Source organism: Nuphar pumila, chromosome 15, assembly GCF_984573655.1.
Source record: "Nuphar pumila chromosome 15, dmNupPumi1.hap1.1, whole genome shotgun sequence".
Classification (NCBI taxonomy): domain Eukaryota; kingdom Viridiplantae; phylum Streptophyta; class Magnoliopsida; order Nymphaeales; family Nymphaeaceae; genus Nuphar; species Nuphar pumila.
This window is the reverse complement of record NC_143263.1, coordinates 80,129,587-80,147,496: the sequence shown is the minus strand read 5'-3', so window position 1 is coordinate 80,147,496 and position 17,910 is coordinate 80,129,587. Positions and strand designations below refer to the sequence as shown.

The following is a 17,910-nucleotide window of genomic DNA, read 5'->3' as shown; positions in this document are numbered from 1 at the left end:
TGAGTGAAATATTGGATTGGTGCAGGGAGTGTTGTTAAGTGGGATTATGTGAGTGCAACAAAATGCACATTGGTGTGTGACAGGTGCATTGTTCACGGTACTTTCCAATACCACTCCACTCCAAATGCTTCATAACCAAACCACAAGTGTATGGAGAAATTAAGTCTGCAAGTAATAAGAGATTTTATCATACTGGGACCCCAATTACTAATACAGAGCTAAAATATGCTAATCAAAGGGGTACTCGGACGAGATCCAAATTAATTTATCCTAGAATATTTAACCATCGTAAACTGATTCTAAACTGAATAACCAAGAAATCCAGACACTAAAACAAGATGATACTAAATATAAGAAATCAGTAGATGCGGTTAATAAATCAAAATTGTGGATGCTTAATCGAGATTTTATAAATGTCCACAAAGATGAAACAGAAATTCTGTGAATGAGATGCCATGGATGGACGAAATGGGGTGTGAAATCAAAATGTACATGGGGTACTCAAATGGAAACATAAAATCAAAATGGAAGAATGTCAAATATAATGAGCAATCAAATGCAACAAGGAAGAGAACAACACAATGAACAAGAATGAATAAAATGTAATTTGAAAGGTAATCAAGCATGAACTCAAACAGGAAACTAAGCATAAATTGGAACTTGAGATGTCGAGTAAGAGTTTAAAGCAGGGATTTAAGACCTTTGTGACCATCCAAATCGATTGATCACCCAAATGCCAAGGGAAACTCACAATCAACGAGTGACTTAAAACAAATAGAAATTCCACCATCATCCGATGATCAAACACAAAATAAAAAAAAAGAGCGAATAGGAAATCGTAGGCACACAGATAATGAGAATGAAACGAGAAGATTAAGTTTAAACAAATACTTAATCAAAGAATCAGAGAAACTTATAAACAACAAAAGGATTGTTGGAATGAATATTTTGTTGATGTCGCACAGGGTGGATCGATCCTGCTATATGCAGGCCGATCATGCCCTTAGTGCATTGTGATAAAAAAAAAGAAATAAAAAAAGAAATAAAATAGGGTACTACTATGAAAAACAGGGAAAGATTTCTTTACAGACAATCTAAAGAAGGAGAAAGTGGTTACTTACATGTAGTTACAGGGGGGAAGTGATCGTGAAGAAGAAGAGGGGTGCTCGAGAGGGGTGCTGGGGTGAATAAGCGGTCCTTTTGATCGACCCTTGTGATCGTTTATATAAGAAGAGGAAGAAGAATCGAGAAGGAAGAAGATTGGATGGAGGTTGGAGATGGACCGGAGAGGGAGCAAGCATGATCGAGAGAGAGAGAGAGAGAGAGAGAGAGAGAGAGAGAGAGAGAGAGAAACGGTTGCGGATGGATGCTTCCAGAGGGGCGATCGAAGGGTGAGGCAAGGAGCTTTTGCGATCACCATTTAAACAGGGAGAGGCTGTTGTAGAAGTTTTAAACGGGTCCCTTCAGCTTTCCAAATTTTTGCAAGGAAGGGCTCTTTTACAAAAAATTTCAAAAAGAGGGGAAAAAGTTGTTTTTCTAAAAAATGTTTTTAAGAAAAAATGCGAGAGAAAACCCAAGGTTTTAGAAGATGGGATCCAAACGAGGTCTTTTTGAAAATACTTAATTTGAAATCTTGAAGTTTTTACAAAATGAGGCTTTTGAAATAACAGAATTGTTTCAAAATGGATATGGATCCAGAGTTTTGAGGAAAAACTCGCGTTTGGACCTCAAAATGAAGTGAATGGATCTAAATGGATACTGGATGAATTGTCTGAAAAACTTGTTTTGTTTTTGTATTTTTAGATTTTGAATTGGAAATTGGATAATCAGGTTCAGAATTGGATTTGGATATTTGAGCCGGATCCAAAATTGGTTAGATGTGTAATTTAAATTTGAATTTCGGATCGTCGGCAGTGACTCCGAGAGATTAATGGAATTTTTATCAGAAATTGACCTAATTATTTCAGAAGCTAGGGGTTAAGGGAAAAAATGGAATTTTTGGATTTTTTTGGAAAATTTGGGGTGTTCACAGATGCCCCCCTTTGCTGCTAAGCCAGTTGTAAGTCAAGCTTATTGGCAAAGAAAACACACCAAATTTTCTTCTAAAAATGCCCCAGTCAGGAGGTCTGAACTGGGTACGAAAGAATTGCTTTTTTAAAACATTACCCTCAGGTTTGATACCTTATCCTGAAAGGTTTTGGGAAGAAATGAAATCCTTGAGAAAGAAAATAATTTGGACAAAAGAAAAATGAGGAAATCGTGATGGGACTTTGAGATGAATATCCCGAAATGGTAGAAAGGAGAGATTTTGAAGAAGTCTCATGGCTGAGACAAAAAATAAGAATTTTTGAAAAGACTCAGGTTTAGCCCTTAACCTGGATGGGACATTTTTGAAAAATATCTCGTGAGACGAGGTTCAGGTATAATCCTTATTTGAATGGTTATACAAAGCATGAATTCCTTGATGGGGAAGACCATGATGGGACTGGGAGAAATACTTCACCAGAATGAGGCAACTCTTTTTGAAAAATATGAACAACGCTAGGTTGCATAAAAATAGATATTGAGCATTTATTTCATTTTTGGATGATCAGAAAATTTTGCCAATAAGATGAAATTGTAGTTGATTTAAATGCTTGAAAGTGTGCACGTATGTGCGAAAGATATTCTCTCTTTTCACCTAGAGTATTTCTTTCAAAATGAGGTTAACTTCCCGGATTCCAGAGTCAGATTCAAATTTTTATGTTGTTGAGTTTCTTCAAGGAAGTTATCCATCTCCTTGATATGAATAGATTAGAGATACTCTTAATTTCATAAAAGCAAGTAGTGAAAAGACATTGATGAAAGGATTTCGCATAAGAAAAGATGATTTCTGGAAATTTTGGCAGTTTGATATCCTGGGGCTTTTCCCATAATGATCTTTCTGGCACTCTTTTTGAGACATTGAGCCTTCTTGGGCTTTTGGCAAGGAGTTTTTTTTTACATCATCCTTCATTTTGGAGATGTCCTGACTTTTCTTTTTTTCTAAGAAGGGTACGTCACAAACTCCTTCATCTTGGAGATGCTCTGATCCTTCTTTTTTTCTCAGGAATTATACTGATGATATTAGCTCATTGGTCAAAAATTTATTGATGATAGCAGAAATCAAATATCTTTTAGGGTTTGTCGGGAGGTTCATCACATTCTTCATCATCTTGACGGTGATCTGAACGTTCCCTGGAAGGATCCGTCACAAACTCTTTCATCTCGGAGATGATCCAAATCTTCTTTGGCCCCGGGGGTCTAGCTCGCATATTCGTCTTCAACTTGACAACAATTGAGAGATCCCTTTTGTAGATATTTGATTGCAGCTTAAATGAACGATATGGATTGAGTAAATTCTTTTTATCACTCAGGATATTTCCACTACCTGATTGCCATACAGTCATCTTTAAACATGCGCCATAACTATGATCAATATTGATTCGCTTCTATCTTTTCAACATCATTGAATATTTCTTTCGCTAATCATACCAAGAATATTTCTTACATCCTTTTGGTTGATCAACAGAGATAAGATTTGAATTTTACTCTTTTTCCCAAAAAGCTTCACCCATTTGAAAAGAATACTAGAGGTAATCTGAGGTGATTCTTTTGTGCAGTAAAATATTAGAATCAACACATTTTTAGTAGATTGGCAAAGTTTTTGAGAATTCTTTTGTGAAATAATCACTCAATATAGATTTTGATAGGACCTTTAGCTAAAATTTGGAAGAAATAGCGTGAAAACATTGGCTTTATTAAGGACAACATTGGCTCAATAGGGACTCAACCTAAGAGCCGCAAAGAATATTGGATCCGTAGGGATTTATCCTACAGACTAAATTTTTGAAAAACGAGGTTGGTTCAATAGGACTTCAACCTAAGAATCGCAAAAGAATATAGATCAGTAGGAATTCAACCTACAGATGCAATTTTTAAAAAATGAATTTGTTTCAATAGGAATTCAACTTAAGAACCACAAAAGAATATTTGATCGGTAGGAATTTGATGATGCATCAATATAACATGTTCTTAACATGTTTTCACTGCATAAATGCATCATCTATAGGGTTAAAGCATACACTTAGGTGCATAATATGATTATAAAGCTTGGGTTCGAATTTCACTGAAATCAGACTTAAAACGAAGGAATTATGGCATTTACAGTGTAACGGGTCAAATATCGGATCCGATTTGAGAGATTTGAATCCAGACGCCCATTTGGACTTTGGATTTGGACCAAATTGCATGGATTTAACCCAACTCCAGCCCACTGAAGTTTTGTAAAAACTTTTTCTAAAAACCCCCTGCAGAAAGAGGCGCCCAATAAATATTTTTATTTTAACACTGTTTTTGTAAATTGGCCAAAAGAGCCAAAATCGTCTAAAAGGAGAGGGGCGCCCATTCCAGCCCTGTCTTTGGCTTTGTTTGGACGTCCCTTGTAGTGAATCTAACTCCAGCAGCTTCTTCCCCTCCAGCCCTCCACGTTTTGGCCATTGAAGACCGGCCTATGCTTGGTTTCCAAGCATATTTCGATCCCCTTTGTGTTTTCTTTTCATTTCTTTCTTGTTCCTTGCTGTCTTTTCACCACTTTTCTGTATTTTTGCAGGTGTAGCAGAGGTGGAGACCATTAATCTTGGGCGGGAGTGCGAAACACACCACCAAGGTGAGCCGGCCCTACCTCCATCCGGCTTTCTACACCCTCCGATCGAGAATCGGCTCACATTCCATCGTCAGTGGATCTCCAACGTGTAGCAGCTGCAAAGGTTCCGTTTTTTGGTGAAAGTACAGCATTCTCGAACTGCGTAGGACGTCCATCTCCAGCCACAGTCCGCTCTTCTTCATCCCCCCGGTCCTTCCAAGAGGTAGGTCTTCTTCTTCCTTATCTTCTAGTTAAAACCGAAGTGTGTGTGGTTTTCTTTTTCTTATTTTCTGAGTGTTTCTTGTTTTTCTTTTTGTTTCAACCTTAGATTAGATTTCGTGCATAGGCCAGCACGTTAGATTAGGTTTATGTGTTTGTTTGATTCATTGAAATCAATTTTTTTTAGATTTTTCATTATTTTCATTAAAATCGGCTAGATCTTCATCTAGCCGATCCTTCAAACTTCTCATAGGTGTTCTTGGGTCTATTCTACTGAAACTCCATTTAGAAAATAATCCATTTTTATTCATCTTAGTCGGTGAGTGGTGAGTTGCGCTTTTGATTTCACTTGAAAAGCAAAAATCTAAAAATCGGCTAGACTATTTCTAGCCGATTCTTGATTTTTACAAAAATATTTTTCTTTGTTTTGATTTTTTTTTTGTTCAGCATGTGGATTGTGTTGTTTTGCTGAAAATCCCATTAGAAAAAGTTCATTTTAGTTCATTTTATTCATGGGTTGTGCTTGTGTCTTGTTTTGATTTTACTTTTGGAAAAGAAAAAAAAAAATCGGCTAGAGATATTCTAGCCGATCTTTGCATTTTTGTAAAAAGTGTGTTTAGATTGGTAAGTCGTGTGGTTTACTGTGTGTTTAGTATGTTAACAGTAGCATAAACTTGTGTTAGTCATTGCATTATTTTAGGATTGATTTAACTAATTGTTTTAATCATTTTCGGTTTTTGTGTTTTGAGTCTATTAAAAAAAGAAAAAAAATCAAGTTTTCGTTTCTTCATGTTTTTAATTCCAGCATAGTGCTGTTCTTGTTAGCATTTGTGTAATTAGGAGTCCTTTTGATGATTTTCTAATTTAGTTTTATCAAAATAATGGTTATTTAGTTTTATTGCTTTTTGTTAATTTATATTGTTATTTTTATAGTTTTTTTTATTTTCGTGTGGATCTTCTTCTTCCCCAAGGTGGGGTGGCAGCCATTAGAGCTCCCCTTGATATCTTGGTCGATTTTTTTAGAAAGTCTTAAATGTCATTAGTTGAGTTAGGAAGGTGTCTAGGTTCAATGTATTAGGGTTTTCTTTCCTAGCCGTTTTTAGGGGTTAATTAAGTAGGTTTTGGGAATTAGGTTAGCATTAACTCCTAGGAAATCGTTTTTCCCTTTAATACCTTTTATTCCCTAGGTAGATTTAATTCTTTTAGTTTAGAAAGTAGAGCCAATTAGTGTAGACGATTTTTGAGAAGGAAAGCAATTAATGCATTGAAATGTGGAAAGTTTTTGGAAAAAGTTAAGTTTCAAAAACCGTGTGGGGTATTTAAAGAAGGATTTAAGTCTTGATTGCCTATTAATAGGGAGTTACAAATTGAGATTTGAAAAGCCAATTTGAAAATCAATTAACTTTCCAAAGTAGTTGTTTATGGGATCAAGAAAGAAATAATTGCATTTAAATTCTTGGTTGGAAATCCAAAATCGTGTGACTATCTAGGTTGGATGATTTGGCTTCTCAAAAAGGAATTAATAGCAATTAAAGCTTTTCACTTACCTTGGGGTGGGTAATTGCATTGATCCAAGTTTCCAAATCGGCTTTAAAGCTATTAAAGGTTGTAACTCCCCATTAGAAGGATGATTTTTGGACTTCTCCATTTCCAAAATTATCTTTGACTTTTTATTGGGTGCCTATCCTTCTAACCGACCTCAGTTGACCAAGACCAACCCTAGCCAAGTCTAGTCTAAGTCAAACCTAACCTAGGTTAAACCAAGTTGAGTCAACCTTAGCCAAGTTAACCCAACCCTATCCAAGGCAAACCGAGTCCACTTAAGTAAACCGAACCCAACTAGTTAGGTCAAACCTAAACCAAGTCCATACTAGCCCGAGTCGAGTCAACCATAGTTCGAGCCTACCTAATCCAAACCGAGTTCTCCCAAACCAACCCGAACCTACCTAAGTCAAAACCGAGCCTAGTTGAGTTAACCGAGTGAACCCTAACCCTAGCCTTTGTTCTTTAGTGAATTAATTTCATTTAGTATTATTTATGTTGATTTTTATACTAATTAGTTTATTTATCTAAGTTAGTTTTAGTGTAGAAGTGTGTGTGCGGATATCGTATTTGTTTCGTATGTGTGAAATGTGTTTATGATTGTTTGAATTGGTAATTAGATATTGTTTAACTTAGTAGTCGGATTGCATTTTATTGTTTAGCATAAGTGCATTTGCATTGTTAGTTAACGTAGTTCTAGTCATAATTTGCTTATCGTGTTTTGTTCGTCGTGCATTTAGCGTATTCATAATAGTCATCTGCATATACACTGTTATACAGTGTCATTTAGATTGCATTAGGTTTGATATGTCTTTTAGAGTGTTAAAATAGATTCATAAAGTGAATAGTACACTCAAATAAAAACCAGATTTTTGCCTTGTAGCACCAGCATTATTTTCTGTGCAAAAATTCTGTGTTTTCCAAAAAAATTTCTTCTATTCACTTTATTGACGTGTTATTTAACTGCAGACCAAATTTCAGCTCATTCAGAGTTGATTTGGTTTGATTTTTAAGCGTTTTGCGAAAACCGCTTTTTCTGGATTTCAAATTACAGGACTTGCGATATCCTGATTTTTCCCAGATTTGAAACACTTATATCTGGAGTTCCAAATACTGTTTTTCAATTCTGTAAAAACTTTCAGTTTGTTTAATCTGTCAGTTGCAGAACAGAATAAATTTCGGGAAAATCGGACCTCGTTTGCCTTGTCAAACAGTGTTTTTCCGATAACCTGTCAGAATGATATTTTACAGTAGTTAGGGGCAGTTTCGTAATTTTCTTAATTTCAGCATTTTATACCTGTTTTCAGTAGTTTCTGCATTTTAGGAGTTGCATACCCATCATACAACATTGTTAGAATTAATTTAGTTAATTTTAGACTTAGTTTAGTATTTTATTTAATTATTGTTTGATAAGTAGCATTCGTTTTATTATTTTCGTAAAATTAGAATTAGTTTTAGTTATTGTTTGCATTGTTAGTATAGAATACTAACTTTGTATTTTTCTACATTTTTAGGTTGAAAGCATATTTAGTTTCCAGTGTTATTTTTCAAGTGCGAAGAATGAATAGAGGGCTAAAAGATGAAAATACCCTTGGTGTGGAGCAGAAGATTTAATTTCTTTTTTTCATTTTCCTTTTATTGATTAATTGTAGTTGTATTAACTTTATAGTTGTAAACTGATATTGTTAATTAATAAATCAAATTTTCTAGAAATACCTTAATTAATTCCTGTTCCCTGTGGATTCGACCCCAACTTACCACTTTGTGGAAAGTCGGTTTTATATTTTTGGTTGACGATTTTCCAAAGTTTATTGCAAATACTTGTTTTAAAAAGATCATTTCAAAATATCAACCAAATTTTGGCGCCGTTGCCGGGGAACGGCAAATTAATTACTTTATTTCTTAGAGTTTGATTTATTAATTTGTTTTAGTTAGTTAATTAGTTGTTTTATTTTTATTTAGTAGGATTAGTAAGTGAATATAGGATTAACATAGTTAGTAAATATAGGATTCATGTTTTGTTCTTTCTAGGATTCACTTGAAATTCATTCTGCAAGGAGCGATTAGACAGGTGGGTTTTAGAAAAACTTAGTTTGTGATTTTCTGTATTTATCTTTTCAGTACTTTAGAGTAGTTTAATTTGTTATTTCATTTACTTAGTTAGATCATTCTGACATAATTAGTATAGCATATTTGTTTAGTAGTTGTTTATTTTGTGTTATTTACATTTTAGTACCTGTGTTAGTTTATTTTTATTTTTAGATTTAGGTCGTTTGCTTACATCTGGTCTTAGTACCAGTGTATGCAGGGGCGACGAGGTCTAGGAACCCCATTACACCCATTTGTTGACAACCCAGAGAGAATTTTACATTCTCATCGGAGTTCGGCAACAATGGCTGACATGGATCCTCCACCTCCACCCCCAGTTCATTCACGTCCTCTGCGGGAATACTTCATTCCCACAGATTATGTTCAGGCATCCTGCATTTGGAGACCCGATGTAGGAGCGCCGCATTATGAGATTAAGGTCAGCATTATTCAGATGCTTCCATCCTTTTATGGCCTTAGTCATGAGGATCCCTACCGGCATTTAGATGAATTCCTCGAAATCTGTTCTACAGTAAAGATACAGAATTTAGATGATGATGCTTTGAGATTGACTCTATTCCCTTTCTCATTGAAGGACAAAGCCAAGTATTGGCTAAAGTCCTTAGATTATGTAGAAATAGAGTCATGGGATCAATTGCAACAGGAGTTTCTTCGGAAATATTTTCCCATTGGTCGTACGAACCAATATCGTAGAGCCATCACTAGCTTTTCAGAGCTAGATGGTGAGCGCTTTCATGAGACCTGGGAGAGAATGAAGGATCTCCTCAGAAAATGTCCCCATCATCAGGTGCCGAAATGGCAACTGGTGCAGAGCTTCTACGATGGATTGTCTGACAAGAATCGTCAGATGATCGACTCTTCGTGTGGAGGGACATTCATGCTGAAAAGCGAGGATGAAGCATGGAGGCTATTTGATACATTAGCCGAGAATTCACTCCACCATGCTTCGAGTTCTCATTCGGATAGAGCCACACCCAGCATTCAGAAGAAAGCTGGTGTTCTTGAGATTGGTCCATCTACTGCATTATAGTGCAAGGTAGACATGATTGCTTAGAAGCTGGACCAGCTTCTCTCAGGACCATCCACTACACAACAGGTATGTACTCTTTGTGCCAGTCCGGCACACGAGATCACTTAGTGCCCTTCGGCAGCTCAGTACCCTGAATTTGTTCAAGAACAAGTTCAGGCAGCTCAGGGTTACGTCAGACCGCCGAATAACCCATTTTCATCGACATATAATCCGGGTTGGCGTAATCATCCCAATTTTTCATGGAAGAATCCACAGTCTTCCACACAGATGCCTACATCCTCTCAGCCAGTTCGGCAGCCATCTTTTACTCAGTCATTTCAAAGACCGAACTATTCTCAGTCTTCTTCTTCTTCTGTCACTCCCCCGATTCCGCAGGAGTCTGCCCCGCAGACATCTTTTGAGGAGAGACTTCTCCAGGCATTCCAAGAGGTGAAAACCTCTAATCAGAATGCCTTCGAGAAGTGTAGCCAGATTTTGAGCTCGCATATGCAGTCCATTGCGAAGTTAAAATCGCAAATGGGACAGTTAGCTGAGGCTATTAGTAGGAGACCCGAGGGTACATTGCCTAGTCAGGCTGTCATGAACCCGAAGGGTAAAGACCAGATGACTGGAGGCCTATTTCATACCGAGACACAGCAGCAGGCTAAATCAGTTATGGCCTTGAGGAGTGGACGTGAGTATCACGTCGAGAGCAGAGAGCGAGAGAGTAGAGAGAGGATAGAGGAGCCAGAGACCATTGTTTCACCTACGTCAGCTCAGCCATCATCCCCATCCCCATCATCATCTTCATCATCATCTTTATCTTCATCCTCAGAGAAGAAGAAGGATAGGAGTGAGCCTTCTCACAAAGAAGAGGAGCCAGCAGAGTATATTCCCCCACCACCCTATCCCAAAGCATTAGAATCTCCCGGGTTTAGAGGGAAGCAAGGTGCGAAGATCCAGGACATGCTCGATATATTCAAGCATGTGCAGATCAACCTACCTTTGTTTGATGCGATTCAGCAGGTGCCGGCATATGCCAAATTCTTGAAGGAGCTATGTACGCAGAAGAGGAAATCTAGAGAGCGAGTTCCTAATAGGGTCCATCTGACTGAGCAGGTGAGTTCTGTACTTCAGCATCAGACACCACCAAAGCTCAAGGACCCTGGAGCCCCTATCATTGCGTGTACCATAGGAAACATCCGGATAGAACGCGCATTGCTCGATCTTGGAGCAAGCGTGAACATTCTGCCCAGATATTTCTTTGATTCTTTCAGGCTAGGAGAGATGAGATCGACTTCGATTACACTGCAGCTGGCAGATCGTTCCGTCAAGGTACCGAGAGGTGTCTTGGAGGACGTGCTAGTTAAGGTGGATGACTTTTATTTTCCAGTCGATTTCATTATTCTTGATATGGAAGGAGTAGACAACCAGCACCAGACTCCGATTATTTTAGGCAGACCATTCTTGGCGAATGCCAATGCGTGCATCAATTGTAGAACCGGAGCCATGGATCTCTCGTTCGGCAATCGGAAAGTCAAACTGAATATTTTCAATGCCGCGATGGGACCAACAGGAGACATGGACTGCTTTCATGTAGACATTGCACAGGAGTTAGTGGAGGAGCAGCCCGAGTTGTACATTACTAAGGATTCTTTAGATCTGTACCATATAGAGAAGAATAGTAGTGTAGATAGTGTAGATGTGTCTAGAGTGTCGTCAGAGAGACCACCTTGGGGAGCTGTCAGGGAACCTCTTCCACCACTTGCGGAGACCCCCGCCAAATCGTCGATCGAGTCACCTCCGAAACTTGAGCTGAAGCCCTTACCAGATTCACTCAAGTATGCTTATCTCGGAGATGATGAGACTCTGCTTGTGATCATCTCGTCCTTGCTCACTGAGGAGCAGAAACACAGATTGTTGACTATTCTTCGAGAGCACAAGGCAGCGATTGGCTTGGGAGTTGCTGATCTGAAGGGGATTGATCCTTCATTCTGCATGCATAGAATCCATTGTGATGAGGAAGTCAAGCCATTTAGGGATATGCAGAGAAGGCTAAATCTCAACATGAAGGAAGTGGTGAAGAAAGAGGTGGTGAAGTGGTTGGATGCCGGAATCATTTACCCTATTTCTGATAGCCAGTGGGTCAGTCCAATTCAGGTTGTGCCGAAGAAGTCAGAACTCACTGTGGTTGAGAACGAGAAGGGTGAGAGAATTCCGATGAGGACCACTACAGGATGGCGAGTCTGCATCGATTATAGGAAGCTGAATGTGGCAACTAGGAAAGATCATTTCCCATTGCCATTCATTGATCAGATCTTAGAGAGACTCGCAGGGCAGAGCTACTACTGCTTTCTAGATGGATATTCAGGATACAATCAGGTAGCTGTCCATCCTGATGACCAGGAGAAGACCACATTTACATGTCTTTATGGCACCTTCGCGTTTAGACGTATGCCTTTTGGGCTCTGTAATGCCCCGGCCACTTTTCAGAGGTGCATGCTTGCTATCTTCTCGGACATGATTGATGATGTGATGGAAGTTTTTATGGACGACTTTTCAGTGTATGGCTCTTCTTTTGAAGATTGCCTCCAAAAACTTACTCGAGTACTGAGTAGGTGTGCGGAGACCAATCTCGTCCTGAGTTGGGAAAAGAGCCATTTTATGGTCCAGGAGGGGATTGTGCTAGGACACATTGTGTCCAAGCGTGGTATTGAGGTTGACAGAGCGAAGGTGGAATCCATTTCCCGTTTGACTCCACCCACCTCTGTGAGGCAGATTCGATCATTTTTAGGGCATGTGGGATTTTACAGGCGGTTCATAAAAGATTTCAGCAAAATCTCTCGACCGCTCTGCACTTTATTGGAGAAAGACCAGCCCTTTGTTTTCGGTGAGGATTGTATGAAGGCCTTTGAGATTCTCAAAGAGGCCTTGATTACTGCACCTATTTTGAGACCTCCAGATTGGACTCTTCCATTTGAGATTATGTGCGATGCATCTGATTACGCTATGGGGGCCATTTTAGGACAACGCATTGATAGGAAACCCTATGTGATCTACTATGCGAGTAGAACTCTGTCTGATGCCCAGATGAATTATACTACGACAGAGAAGGAGCTACTTGCGGTAGTTTTTGCATTGGATAAATTCAGGTCCTATTTACTCAGTTCGAAGGTGGTTGTCTATTCTGACCATTCTGCATTGAAATATTTGTTGAATAAGAAAGACACCAAACCGAGATTGATTCGTTGGGTCCTACTACTACAGGAGTTTGATCTCGAGATTCGAGATAAGAAGGGAAGCGAAAATGTAGTAGCAGACCATCTTTCCAGACTGATCGTGGAGACCACGCAGGATCAGAGGCCGATCAGTGATTCTTTCCCCGACGAGCAGATCATGTCAGTCAATATATCGCAGTTACCCTGGTTTGCAGATATTGTGAACTATCTGGTTTTGAGGCAGATACCTGAGCATTGGAACAAGAATGAGCGTGAAAGATTCCTATCTCAGGTGAGGCACTATTATTGGGATGAACCGGAGTTGTTCAAATACTGTGCAAACCAGATCATTAGGAGATGTGTTCCGGAAGAGGAGTACCAGTCCATTCTGAATTTTTCCCATTCATTAGCCTGTGGAGGGCATTTTAGTAGTAGGAAGACGGCTGCAAAGGTTTTGCAGTCAGGATTTTATTGGCCCACACTCCACAGGGACGCTCATGAGTTCTGTAGGCGATGCCTGCGATGTCAGCAGATTGGAAACATGTCCAAGAGGGACATGATGCCCTTGCTTTCGATTTTGATAGTCGAGATTTTTGATGTTTGGGGCATTGATTTCATGGGACCATTTCCGCCTTCATTCGGAAATTTATACATTCTGGTGGCGGTTGATTATGTGTCCAAGTGGGTCGAGGCTGTGGCAACCAAGACCAATGATCACAGAGTAGTGCTTAAGTTCATTAAGCACAACATTTTCAGTCGTTTTGGGGTGCCACGAGCGATGATTAGCGATGGTGGCAAGCATTTTAGGAATGTACAGATAGCTTCTCTTCTGAAAAGATATTCTGTCAATCATAGATTCACCACTCTATATCATCCGCAGACTAGTGGACAGGTTGAAGTGTCCAATAGGGAGATTAAGCGAATTTTAGAAAAGACAGTTCGTCCGGACCGCAAGGATTGGTCCCAGCGCTTAGATGATGAATTTGGGCATATAGAACTGCATTTAAGACTCCCATTGGCATGTCCCCGTATCGCCTTGTATTCGGGAAAGCATGCCATCTTCCTGTCGAGCTAGAGCATAGAGCGTATTGGGCTATCAAGAAATTGAATTTTGACCTTACCCAGGCTGGCAAAGAGAGAGCACTGCAGCTCTCAGAATTAGAGGAACTCAGGAATGATGCATATGAGAATGCCAAATTATACAAAGCTCGCACAAAAGCATTTCATGATAAGCATATTGTCAGAAAAGTGTTTGAGCCAGATCAGAAAGTGTGGCTATACAATTCTCATTTACATTTATTCCCAGGGAAGTTAAGATCGAGATGAATAGGTCCGTACGTTGTGAAAGAAGTATTTCCCCATGGAGCAGTGACATTATTCGATCCTATGACCCAAGGTACATTCAAGGTAAATGGGCAAAGACTGAAGCCCTTCATTTCAGATGCCTTGCAGGATGGTGAGTGTGAGATAGTGCATCTCAAGAAGGCATGAGGATTCGACCAGAGGGATGTATCATATGTACATTAATTTATTTTTCATTGCAGTGTTTTTCTTTATTCAGTATTTTATTTCACATGTGCTAAATTGTGTTTTGATGTATGCAGAATGAATTTAACATTTAGTGTATCAATTACCAGGTGCAGAGAAGAGCTTTCAAAGAATTCAAAGATCAGATGAAATTCAAATTCAGAAGCTCAGAGCAAATCAGGTTGTATCTATCCTTTCTCCCATAGTTTTGTTAGTGTCTTTTAGTGTGCATGTGCATTACATTTTTACTTATGTTGTATGCCACTAGGGACAGTGTCATTCAAGCATGGGGGGGTGGTTTAGATGCATGCACAAAAAAATTTCAAATTTTTTTGTGTGACTGGTAATCAAAGTAGGCATTTGAGAACAAAGTGTAGCATATATGATTGTTTTTGGCATAATCTAACATTTTATAAATTTTTAAGCCCCATAAATTTTTTTTTTCTAAACTGAGTCAAATAGAGTAGTTGTTTATGAGATAATTCAAAGAAAAGATAGTATTTGAGTGTTAGAAAATTTTGAATCACTTTAGTATAAGTATGCACAGTATGTTTTGTGAAAGAAATAAGCAATGGAAAGATGTGTTTGAAAAATGAGTTTAAAAGAATAGAGCTACGTTTAGTTGTTGATGTCTTCGTGAAGCCTAGTAGTGGAACTCAGACACGAGATGAAGTGTTTGAGTATCTTAACGAAAAGGATAACGAAGGAGATCATCTTCTTGTCTAAGTCGATATCTGTGGCCTTTGTAGTTTGAGTAAGTAGAATCTGAAGGGTGTTTTACACCTGGTGCCCCAAAGCCAGCTGGTTTGGGAGCCACCGGTTCGAAAGCTTGTTACATGGACTGCATAGAAAGCCTAAGAGATAGAGACATTGCACATGACGAGAGGCAGACTATACGTAAACTATTAGAATAGAAGGTCCAGTGACTCGAGCAATTAAGTCCGAGGGATACTTTGTATCTAGTGCCCTAAGGTTGGCCAGCCTGGGAGTCACTGACCCAAAGCTAGCTACAAGGGTCACGAAAACTGACTATTCGAAATAGTGCTCATATGAGAAGAATGCGCAAGAGATCAAAAGTTGAAAAAAAAAAGAGAGTGAAAATGAAAGAAAAAGAATGTGCTGAATGAGAAAATTTTCATTGCTTAGACATATATGTGTATTACTGTGCAGAAAATATACAAGTGAGAATAAATGAGTAAAACATGAGAATACTTGACTTTCAGAGAAAAATCATGAACTAACTACAATATTAGAAAAGTGAAGGAAAAGAATTTTTATTGTGGCGGCATGAGATTTTTAAACTTGATTTGAGAATGTCAATTACATGAAATATTTGTTCCATTTGCATTCTTAAGAGCCTCATATTTTTGAAAAATCATCTTCGCATTTCATTGATGTTTGTGGGTAGCATCTCTGCAAACCCGCACGAGACCTTACTCGTCCACTAGTGTAAGCTAGGGGTTTAAAGGGCTTGTTGCATACGCTAAATGCAACCGTGATTCCTACGAAAGTGAGTTAGTTTTTTTTTTATTATTTATTTTATTCTATTTAATAAGAGCTTTCATGTTAAATGGGTAGTCCATATTTTCATAGCATGGTAGAGTGTATTGCTAGGGACTAGCAATTATTCTAGCATGGGGGTATTTGATGATGCATCAATATCACATGTTCTTAACATGTTTTCACTGCATAAATGCATCATCTATAGGGTTAAAGCATACACTTAGGTGCATAATATGATTATAGAGATTGGGTTCGAATTTCACTGAAATCAGACTTAAAACGAAGGAATTATGGCATTTACAGTGTAACGGGTCAAATATCGGATCCGATTTGAGAGATTTGGATCCAGACGCCCATTTGGACTTTGGATTTGGACCAAATTCCATGGATTTAACACAACTCCAGCCCACTGAAGTTTTGTAAAAACTTTTTCTAAAAACCCTCTGCAGAAAGAGGCGCCCAGTAAATATTTTTATTTTAACACTGTTTTTGTAAATTAGCCAAAAGAGCCAAAATCGTCTAAAAGGAGAGGGGCTCCCATTCCAGCCCTGTCTTTGGCTTTGTTTGGACGTCCCTTGTAGTGAATCTAACTCCAGCAGCTTCTTCCCCTCCAGCCCTCCACGTTTTGGCCTTTGAAGACCGGCCTATGCTTGGTTTCCAAGCATATTTCGATCCCCTTTGTGTTTTCTTTTCATTTCTTTCTTGTTCCTTGCTGTCTTTTCACCACTTTTCTGTATTTTTGCAGGTGTAGCAGAGGTGGAGACCATTAACCTTGGGCGGGAGTGCGAAACACACCACCAAGGTGAGCCGGCCCTACCTCCATCCGGCTTTCTACACCCTCCGATCGAGAATCGTCTCACATATCATCGTCAGTGGATCTCCAACGTGTAGCAGCTGCAAAGGTTCCGTTTTTTGGTGAAAGTACAACATTCTCAAACTGCGTAGGACGTCCATCTCCAGCCACGGTCCGCTCTTCTTCATCCCCCCGGTCGTCGGATCTTCAAAGAGGTAGGTCTTCTTCTTCCTTATCTTCTAGTTAAAACCGAAGTGTGTGTGGTTTTCTTTTTCTTATTTTCTGAGTGTTTCTTGTTTTTCTTTTTGTTTCAACCTTAGATTAGATTTCGTGCATAGGCCAGCACGTTAGATTAGGTTTATGTGTTTGTTTGATTCATTGAAATCGATTTTTTTTAGATTTTTCATTCTTTTCATTAAAATCGGCTAGATCTTCATCTAGCCGATCCTTCAAACTTCTCATAGGTGTTCTTGTGTCTGTTCTACTGAAACTCCATTTAGAAAATAATCCATTTTTATTCATCTTAGTCGGTGAGTGGTGAGTTGCGCTTTTGATTTCACTTGAAAAGCAAAAATCTAAAAATCGGCTAGACTATTTCTAGCCGATTCTTGATTTTTACAAAAATATTTTTCTTTGTTTTGATTTTTTTTTTGTTCAGCATGTGGATTGTGTTGTTTTGCTGAAAATCCCATTAGAAAAAGTTCATTTTATTCGTGGGTTGTGCTTGTGTCTTGTTTTGATTTTACTTTTGGAAAAGAAAAAAAAAATCGGCTAGAGATATTCTAGCCGATCTTTGCATTTTTGTAAAAAGTGTGTTTAGATTGGTAAGTCGTGTGGTTTACTGTGTGTTTAGTATGTTAACAGTAGCATAAACTTGTGTTAGTCATTGCATTATTTTAGGATTGATTTAACTAATTGTTTTAATCATTTTCGGTTTTTGTGTTTTGAGTCTATTAAAAAAAGAAAAAAAATCAAGTTTTCGTTTCTTCATGTTTTTAATTCCAGCATAGTGCTGTTCTTGTTAGCATTTGTGTAATTAGGAGTCCTTTTGATGATTTTCTAATTTAGTTTTATCAAAATAATGGTTATTTAGTTTTATTGCTTTTTGTTAATTTATATTGTTATTTTTATAGTTTTTTTTATTTTCGTGTGGATCTTCTTCTTCCCCAAGGTGGGGTGGCAGCCATTAGAGCTCCCCTTGATATCTTGGTCGATTTTTTTAGAAAGTCTTAAATGTCATTAGTTGAGTTAGGAAGGTGTCTAGGTTCAATGTATTAGGGTTTTCTTTCCTAGCCGTTTTTAGGGGTTAATTAAGTAGGTTTTGGGA

General features: G+C 38.4%; 1 non-coding gene across 1 annotated transcript; it reads right to left on the bottom strand.

Annotated features, from left to right (window-relative positions):
- Window positions 1-9,219: 9,219 nt before the first annotated feature.
- Window positions 9,220-9,322, bottom strand: LOC149815731 (small nucleolar RNA R71). The gene has a single exon (XR_016428183.1). It is a non-coding gene; the product is annotated as a small nucleolar RNA R71 (small nucleolar RNA).
- Window positions 9,323-17,910: the final 8,588 nt, after the last annotated feature.